Genomic DNA, 9,822 nt, shown 5'->3' with positions numbered 1-9,822 from the left:
TCACTGGCCCGGGGGAACACAGGAGTATTACACAAGAAGTCTAGGGGTGGTAAGATAAAGAGCTGCTATTTGAGACTGCCTTCAACCACCACATCGCCATGAATGACATGTTTTCAGCAGCAGGGAGACGGGAATTGCTCAATAGGAAGACTGAAGACTGCCAGTAGTTGTGAGATTCCTGCCTCTGGCTGGGGCATGAGGGAAATCCTGCTGGTAGGATTCTGTGTGAACACCAGATCCCACTCACTGCAGACTCTCATGTCCAAGCTGAACAGAGCAAATGCACTCTATCCACACATGATCCCAAGGTCCTTTCCTGAGTGGAAGCACAGCCTTGGTGTTGAAGGCAGAGAGGGTGAAGGTGTCACCAGTGAGAGATGAGAAGACTGCAGCCAACTGAGATTGTTGTTGTGTAAATCCACTAGGGCCCCAATCATTGGATATGAGATTTTTCCAGGCAGCAAAGACAATTTCAAAGATCCATATTTGATCTCTAAACAAACAAGCAATTCAATGAAAAATAAACAGTAAGAAGAAAAATCTACCTACAGGAGATCTCAGGACGACGTGACAAAAGTGAATTTATGAGAACATAGAATAGTCTACACCTATAAGCAGTTTTCAGCTTTAATTAGGACAGCACTGGGGGGTTTCCAGGGCCCTGAGTTCATAATAGCCTTTAGGAGCCCAGGCTGGGACCCCCATCCCAGCACCTCCTGGCCTGGGAGCACCACACCTGGCTCTGGAGTATGGCAGGGAAAGCACTGCCCATCTGCTCCCACTGCTTCCTGACATGTATCTAAAAGAATAAAACAAGAACCATCTCAAAAGCAGAGACTCTATGAATGCTGTCATACTTGCAAAGCAAAATTAAAATTAGTGCTGCTGCAGAATGACAGACGTGGAATAATATGCCAAAAACTAATTCTTGAAAGAAAGGAAGTAAGTGCCTCCAGTACCTGAATCAAAATCTCAGTGTACAATGGAGAGGCTGTACAGAATCTTCGGCTATTTAACCACTTGTGTGTGTTCCTGTGGGAAGGGAAATGACAGATTCGTTTTCCTGTGGAGGATTCATTAGTATGCTGTGATTGGTGAGTCAGTATTTTTAGCTTAGTGAGCTCAAGATGTATTGTGGTTTAGGCCTCAGAAGTTACTAACTATGGGTAACAAATTAAAAGAAAAAAAAAAAAGTGTTAGGAACAGGAGAGTGATTTTCCAAGCTCTTTTATGAACCATCCTCCTCACTTGTTTAGCATTAAGTGCCTATTAACTCCATTTCGGGAAGGTGGTGATTAAACTGGGTCAAATGGAAGTGATTAGCTTGGATTATCCCTGTCATGGAAAAATTCACTGGAAGATCTAAGAGGGAGGAAATTGCCACACAGTTCCCAGCAAGTTCTGCTGGAAGGTGGATGGATTTGCTTTTCTGCCTGCAAAAGAGCTTTGGCCCACACAGGATCTCTCTAGATGCCTCAGACTTGCTTTGAATTGAATTGTTTTAATCTTGGAAAGTTCCTCAGGACTGGTAGGGAAAAGTTGTCCCAGCATTGCTCCCACTTGTGTGTGTCACCCCAGGTTCACCTGTGCTGAATTTTGGAAGCATCCCTGGAGACACTGAAGTTACCTTTCCTCAGGGGTCTTTAAGGAAAAAAACCCTTTCACTTCTGGTGCTAAAAATTTCTAAGGAAATGTTCAGATGGACAAGGAATAATAATAACAATGATAATTAGCACCACCATACCTGTTGAGAGGGCAAACTCTGCAAGGCCAGCAAAAGGGCCCAAAATGGAGAAAATAAACCTTGTACTTAAGACTGGGTTGAGAATTGAGAAGACACATACCCTGGTAAGCCTCTCTCAGCACAGCCTCCTGCATTATGTGATCCTGCCACACAGAAACAAATATTCTGTGACTGCCACGATTACTAAGAAATAAACAGTATTTTATTGCAGGGATTGATGCACAGTTTCCTGCTGGCCAAGGGGCTGCTTCCTCCTGGTGACATCTCCCGGTGCTCCCTGCATGCCTGGCTCTGCTGCTCTGGTTTAATGAGGTTTTCAGCTGGCACCATTTCCACCACCCCTCTGCCATAGCCCTTCAGGCTCAGGCTCAGGTTCTGTGACCCCTGGTGCTGTCCCAGAAGTGCCCTGGGGAAAGGGGCCGAGTGCTCTGTGTGTGCACCAGAGTGTGCCTGTGCTCACAGCTGTGTTTGTTTTGTGTTGCATATAGGAGAAAAGAGGATTATTTATGATCTAATCATGATGTGTTCCCCAAGCAAAACATTTTCTGCTCTGATTTATTGCTCACTTTAGGCCTGCCCCCAAGCATTGTTCTTATATTTGGAGCCAGTCGCATTTTTTTCCCATTTGGAAATGGAAATCCTAAATGTAATGGCATATTTAATGAAAAAAAACCCCGATGGTTACTTGGAGGGAGGAGGAATTTTACTTCTCTATTTTCCCATTTTATGTTTGTTTTCTTTCTCACCTCTTTCCTTTTATTCTTTCTCTTATCTCTGAAAAAAAAAAGGAAGGAAAACCACTATTTGGAGACAAGGTAGGAGCAAGGTTTTGTCCTCATTTTCAGTTAAGATATTAGAAAAGTTCAAAAGTTTTACTCAGAAAAAGTCCACATGAAAAGTACCTGTCATTTTCTGATTAGCACTGTGATACTATTGATCAAAAGTATCCAGCCAACAAACCTGTAAATTAAACATGCTTGTGCACTATATGGAGCCAGCATTTCTTGGCAACTACAAAAGAAATGCTTTTTCTTTTTTAATTCAGGGAGCTTTACAAAGCTTATGCAAGTGGCCTCAGAGCTTGGGTTTCTTTTTATCTCACAAATATCAAAAAAGAGAGGTTCCCCACCCCCCCAGCCTTCTCTTGCTAAAGGACTTCTCGGAGGACCAACAAAATCAAATTAGTTTTGTAGGCTGCACTTAGAAGATAGAGGAGAATGCAGATCTTTAACAAATTGAGCTTTTCTCCCATGTGTTTCTCAGGAGTTTTGATTCAATCAATCTCAGAAGAGTTTTTACATAGTCTGAATAAAAATTCTTTTAAAATCCATTTTTAAACCTTTCTCCCTTCCTCCATTTTTAATTCCCCTCAGTAGCTCAGAATTCCTTTCTGTTTTGAGGCATGAAATCCCTTTAGCTCTATTGCCTACACAGCAAAGGAGAAGAACAAAGCAAGAGAATATGAAAAAGAAAACACCCCCCAAGAAAATAATTAAATTTTCTTTTCTCAAAAACCTTATCCATCATTATGCTATAAGAAAACAACGCAACAAATTATTACCAAGACATACACTTTTTCTCTGTCTTGTGGGTCACATCTATCAAGCAAGAGAGAATCCTGTGCTATTGTGTTTGGTTTCTAAGATGGATGCACAAACTGCCCTGGCTGTAGCCTCCAGGAATGTTGTCACCAAACAAATGTTGCCATTAAAGTGTTGGTAGGAGGTCCATTAGGAAACCGAACAAAAAAACTTTTTTTTTTTTTTTTTTTTTGGGGGGGGGGGGGTGTTGCGTGGGAAAACCAACTAATAGCTAAATCTGGAAGTACAGCTGGGTGCTCTTAAATTAGAAATCTTTAGGAGGTCTCCCACACATCCCTGCAAGTTTGCTCAAGAGTTGTGCATTGCTGCAGATATGTTTCACCTCCTCCAGCTTTTCTGTTTCTTGCTAAGCTTCTCTATGGCTTTAAGCCTCTCCCAGTTAAATCTCCAATATCTCTCTAGCCAGGGTCTCACTTCTTTTCCATCTCTCCTTCCACCTCTCTTAGTTCCTTGGTATGGTTTCAATCTTGTATCTCAGCTGCTCAAGAGGACAGAAAATTGGCTCAGTGGATTTCTCCCCTTCTCCATCAGCTGCCCCTGTTGTTCATCTCATTAAGAAAAAAATAAGCTCATCCAGATGTATGAGTAAAAAACCACTTATTTCCTTACCCATTTTCTTGCATTACTCTTCCCTGCAGGCAATTTTATTGTTGTTTCACAATACAGGCAGAAGGTAGTTTTCCTACAAACAGCGTTGCTTGGCCCTGAATCTGGTGGATTGTCAATTTTCCCGTTTGTAGCTGAGAATAATTTTTCAGGAAAGATGATCATACCCCAGTCTGAGAGTAGCAGGGGGTTTGAGCTCTGCCTTGCAAGGACCTGTGCACAAAAGGCTGTGTTCTGCAAAGACTCCAACTCACACCTAACCCTGGATCTTAAACCCACACTTGATAATACTTGTAAGCAACAGGATTATCTCACCAGAGAGGTGGGCACTTTTTCCAGGATCAGTGATTAGATTAATATATCGTTATAGATTTGGAAGATAAATACTTCCTCTCTTATTGATGATGCACAAAGCAATTTTCTTTAAAAAACTGTGAATACTTACCACGGTTACTGTGCAGGCTTGGAGTGCTGCTGCACCCAGGGAATTTTATTACCACGTTTAGTGGGAGGAAAAGAATAACAAGAAAGGAATAATAATCAATTACTGTTCTTCAATGCTTTCCTCGCTAAGGCTAAAATGAACCTTGGTTTGAAGCGAAAATAAAGCAGAATTCTCGTGCTCATTGTTAAGGAAAGATCCGCAGAAATCAGGTGCTTTGGGCTCAGGGCCTCTAGAGGTCACCAGAACCTAATTAATGAGCAGCGCTCAGCCTGTCTGTGAAGTGTAAATTACTTTGTTTTGATTGGGATTTTCCACCTCTGCGGCTCTGGGTCTCCCCTGTCCCGGGGAATCCAGGCTGCCAATACCCGGGAATAGCAGGAAACGCCTGCAGAGCCATTCCTGGGCTGTGCAGGGATCAGCTCCCTTTTAGGGGACAAGGCACAGTCACATAATTGGATTTTTCCCTCTGCACATTGTTCCCATTTTATCCCGTGTTTCTGTGATAAATCCTGCCCTGGCACAGCCGCGATGCCCCCGGGCAGTGCCTTTGCCACACTTCAGCCAGCTCAGAGAATTCCAGGGGTATTCCCAAAGTCAGGGGGGTGCCTGAAAACAATGACTCAAAAGGGAGCATGGGCTGAGCCTGCAGCTTGGGGACTTGGCAAGGATTCTCCTACCTCCATCCCTGCCGTGCAAATGAGGATCTGCAAGCACAGGGAACTCTGTAAAGAGCATGGTTTCCTTCCAGGTCACCCTGTGCTGTATTTAAGGGAAGGTTTGGAGGAGAGCTGCAATTATGATAAAGTGGTTGTCATGCGGTCAGGGACCTCGTCTGCTTCATGCAAGAGCAGAAGGGAAAGCTCAAGTAATTTCCCTGGAATTCCCTCCAGGGTTTAGGAATGAGACAGGCTAGGGAACTTGGGACACCTGAGGGAGACTCTTTATTTCATGACAGCAAACAGGAGCTGATCCTTTCAGGAGAAATTCGTCTGGAGAGAGCAAAAGTATTTATTTTGGGAGCAGTCAGTGGAACGGAGGCCTGTGGTGTCTCTGGAGAGGGATTTTTCTCTCTGGAAAGCCAGGAGTGTTGAATGCAGACAAGAGCCCCACCAGGATGCTGAGGGTGGAATGGGGGAGCTGCTGTGAGGGGATCCTCACAAAGGGCTCCTTTGATTTTAGATACAGGACACTGCAGGACGTTTCCTCGGACCCAAGGAGTTTTTCTGGATGCAGAGCAGGAGACAAGGCGTTGCCCCTTCAGCAGTCCAGGAGCTCCTGTCTGTGGCCCTTCCCTTGCCTCAGTGGCAGCAGGTGACCCCCTGTGCCCTGCTCTGCAGGAGCAGTAATAGGATCTTCCCGAAGGTGTTTGCTGGGATTAGCAGGTGTGTTATTTTTGCAGACTGGAACTGTGATGCTGCAGGTTGGCAGGAGTCCATGTGTCATTTCCTAATCGCAGAAAAAGCCTCGAGAGGTCAGTAAAACCATAAACAGAAGTAAGTGCCCACCTAGAGGAGGTCAGGATTATATTCCTAATAGCATACCATTCCCAGAGAGGAAACGCTTATAGCCATTTTTTATTTCCTTCCCTTTCAAAAGATGCACAGAGTTAAAGGCTTCCTCTCTCAGCTCGCTTTCAAGCCAGGGTCCTAGAGAAACCTTTCTGTTTCTCCCCTTTTTCCAAACAGCAATCTCATCACAATTTCTTGATGGCTGCCATCTGTTGCAAGCAGAACACCACCCCTTTTGCTATTTACAGTGCAATTAACTTTCAGCAAATTAGCTTGTGACTGTCATGAAAGGATTAATTAAAGCAACACACCCTTGACTTGTTCCCACCGTGCATTTACACGGGTGCACCCACGGCTCTGCCAAAGCCATTCCAGAATCAGGGGAGCAGATTTTATCCTTTCTCTATTATCCAGGCAAATTTGCCAGCCAGGGGAGATGCTTGAGGGATGGGCTCCAGCATCTACAGTCCCATGGAAGTAGCTATGGAGGTAGAAGACCTGGCCTTGCCCAGCAGTGGTTCCCCACTGCCCAGTGTTACTGCCCTGGAATCAGGATGTGGGGCCATGACTCAGCCAGCTCAGCTCAGAGCTGTAGATGAAGCTGCTGCCAAAATATTCAGGCTGTGATGTGCTGCAACCGTGCTTTGGAAGCACACTCTATTTTGCCTAGCACCATCAGACTTCCATGTGGATTCCTGTGCCTGGGAGGCATGTGAGGCCAAGGCTTCCTGAGAGCCTCAGACCCCTGATCTGTGCAGATGTGCAGGATGTGCCTGGGTTATCCAGACAACCCTGTGCTTGCTCCAGGCTTGGAGAATCCTCAGGGAGAAAAGCAAATTCTCCCAGCTCCAGCCTGAGTACTGGTGGAAAAATAGGCTTTGGCCAGAGAATTCCAGCACGGTGGCCCTGCCTCTGCTCCTCTTCCCACCAGCTGTAACTCCTGGCAGACAGGCAGTGAGACTGGTAAAGGCTGCAATGTCTTAAAGCAAAGCAGCTTCTTGTTGTTTAATCCCAGATGGCAACTAAGTACCAGCAGCTGCTCACTCACTCGCCCACCTCCTGCTTCTGTGGGGTGGGGAGGGGAATTAAAAACAGGCAAAACTCGTGGGTTGAAATAAGAACAGTCCAATACTTGAAATAAAAGAATTGAAATAAAATAATTGAAAAAAATAATAACAACAATAATAATAGGAAAAAGAGAGATTAATAAACCCCACGACAGACAAGTGATGCACAGTTTCTGTCCTTGAGTAGTGGTCAGCCCCTCCCAGCCAACTCCCCCCATGAGTTGGCCATGTGTTGGACACAACACTGTGATGAGGAATATTCCTTTGGGCAGCTCAGATCAGCTGTCCTGCCCATGCTCCCTCACAGCTCCTCACTGGTAGAGAAGGAGGCACTGAAAAGTCCTGGATTTAGAGTAAGCACTACCAGAGTAACACACTGATGTTTTAGTTGTTGCTGTCAATGATGTTTTCATACCGAATCCAAAACACAGCCCTGCACCAGCTAATGGGAAGAAAATTAACTCTATTCCAGCCAAAAGCAGGATACAAGTGCCAGAGATGATGTCCTGAAGGCAAAAATCTCAGGGCTCAAAGCTGCAGGAGAGCAGCTGCTGCACAGCAGTGCAGAGGGTGGGCAGTGCCAGGGAACACCTGTATAGCTTTTATTCTGCCATCAGTAGCCCCATGGCTCACACTGTCTTACCCAGCATGAGCCTGTCCTGCTGTGGGTCTGGCACTGCCACTTTGTCCTCATGCTGAGAAATATCCCACAGATTGGATCTGGGAGCTGACATCAGCCCAGGGACCGGGGGCCTCTTTTCAAACCACAGCACCACCTCCAGTCCTCAAAGTTTAAGAGAATTATGATCACTGCCAGTGCTCAACACTCGTATTTCCTTGTCACTGAGATTCTTAGGGCATGGCACACAGCCACACTGTTCTGACAAACCTGGGCAGGATTTTTTAATTGCCATCCAATGTAAACCACTTGCTTGCATTTCTTTGGATCCATTAATTTTGAAGGCACAGCTAAAGTAAATAATTAACCTTATTTTGAGCTCAGTCTGTGCTTGGATGGGTCGGGTAATACAATGTTGTTATTCCTTGATGATGAAAGTGTTAACTGATATTGTCTTTTATAAGAGAAAAAATCAGTTATAAAATTACATCATCATGAATGCAGTTCTGTAATCTTTGCATTTCTTCTCTGATTTCTAAATGCCATCTAGGCTGGAAAACTTGGTGGCTTTCAGGGTTTTGCATTCATGTGTGCATCCTAAGGAATCTTGAGTGCATAGAGACCTACATGCATACTATTCCCAGCCTCCTCCTGGTTTTCTCTGATGGAAAAATACTTAAGAGTCAGCTTGGATGACGCCAGCACTGGGGCCCTGGTCAGCATGATCCCGAGGTGTGCATAAACACAGCCTGTGGTGACACAAATAGGTGACAACCACTCAGCACTGCTGGGAGGAAAGGCTGAAAAAGCCTCTGATGTGATGATGGTGAACTCAGAACTCTTCACACTCTTCTGGAACAGACATTTTCACCCATATTCAGGACACCCAAAAAGTTGGCAGGGAGGAGTTAAGGACGATCCCAGTTCCAGCCTTACCCTCCGTGTTGCAGCAGTACTGGGCAGGGAGGCAGCTGCACAAGCCCACGATAGAATCAAGAGGCTGCAGCTTCACAGATGATGACAGCAGTGTGAAGACTGCACCACGAATTAAATAACGATAAAATGAAAACAAAGTATAGTCATAACACAACTACTTCTTAAGTGATTACTAAGTCCTTACTAAGAACATGACAGAGGAGTGACCAATGTAATTTGCTGGGTTTATGTTGGGAAATGCAGGTAGTTCCTTAGAGATCTGTCTCTTGTCATATTTAGTAGCAAAAACTAACCAGACTCCTGCTGCCACAGGAACCATAAATCAAAGTCTTGAGATGTTCCCACTCAGCATGAACATAAACTCAGTATAAACCAAAGGAATGGCAGTCTGCCATCCTGCACTGAGCTGTCACACGGGGCCCAGGACGAGCAGCTGTCACACTGTCTGTGTGAGGGACAGTGACCTCCAGCAGATGAGCAGGGGGGACTCCTGGCCACGCTCATCCTTTCACCTGTGCGGGCTGAATCCAACAAGGATCCCGGCTCTGAGCCCTTGGCATCAGGGAGTTCTGCATCTAACGGGAGGGTGAGTTCCACCAGTCCCAGGAATACTGTGGTGGGGAAGCTCACCTATTAAGATGTGGTGGATGTGTAGGTCCTTCAGCTGAAGGAGAGGAGCTATGGCATGTGTGGGGCTGATGAGCTTTTCCTAATTTCCAATGAGTCAAATAAGGGTAAATAGTCCGTCTTCAGTGAATTGGGTCATCAGCAGTGACCTGTTCTGGAAAAGTGGCCTCTGATGCAGAAAACCTGGTGGGCTGTTAAAGAAGTTAGGGCACTTTCCATTTTCCCTTCCAGGACATAGCACAAATTGATTAGGAGCACTAAGACGATTACCTCTGCTTTGCTGTATCTCTCAATTATGCCCTAATTAATATTGATTAAAATCTGGCAAAGGCAGCGTAAAGCACCTGCAGGGTTTTTATCCTCAGTCACTTCTTCACCCAAAACCTACAGCTCTTACACTGCACAATACAGTCTGATTATTACAGATCCAGCTGTATCTGTAATGGCTGGAGCCTCCTCCTACCAACTGCATCTTTGGTCCAGCTAATTAAGGAAGGATTTGGCGTGGCAGCTCTCTCTCTCTTTGAGTTGTTTATGTGAGATCCCAAGACAACAGGCCGTCAGTCCCCAGGGGGTTTAAACTAAAATCCTCTCCCCCTGTACAGGGCACTGGGGAGGCCACACCTCGAGCTCTGTGTCCAGTTCTGGGCCCCTCAGTTCAGGAAGGAC

This window comes from Sturnus vulgaris, chromosome 2 (genome assembly GCF_052056855.1).
Source record: "Sturnus vulgaris isolate bStuVul1 chromosome 2, bStuVul1.hap1, whole genome shotgun sequence".
Lineage (NCBI taxonomy): Eukaryota > Metazoa > Chordata > Aves > Passeriformes > Sturnidae > Sturnus > Sturnus vulgaris.
The sequence above is the reverse complement of the archived record's forward strand: the minus strand, read 5'-3'. Positions refer to the sequence as shown.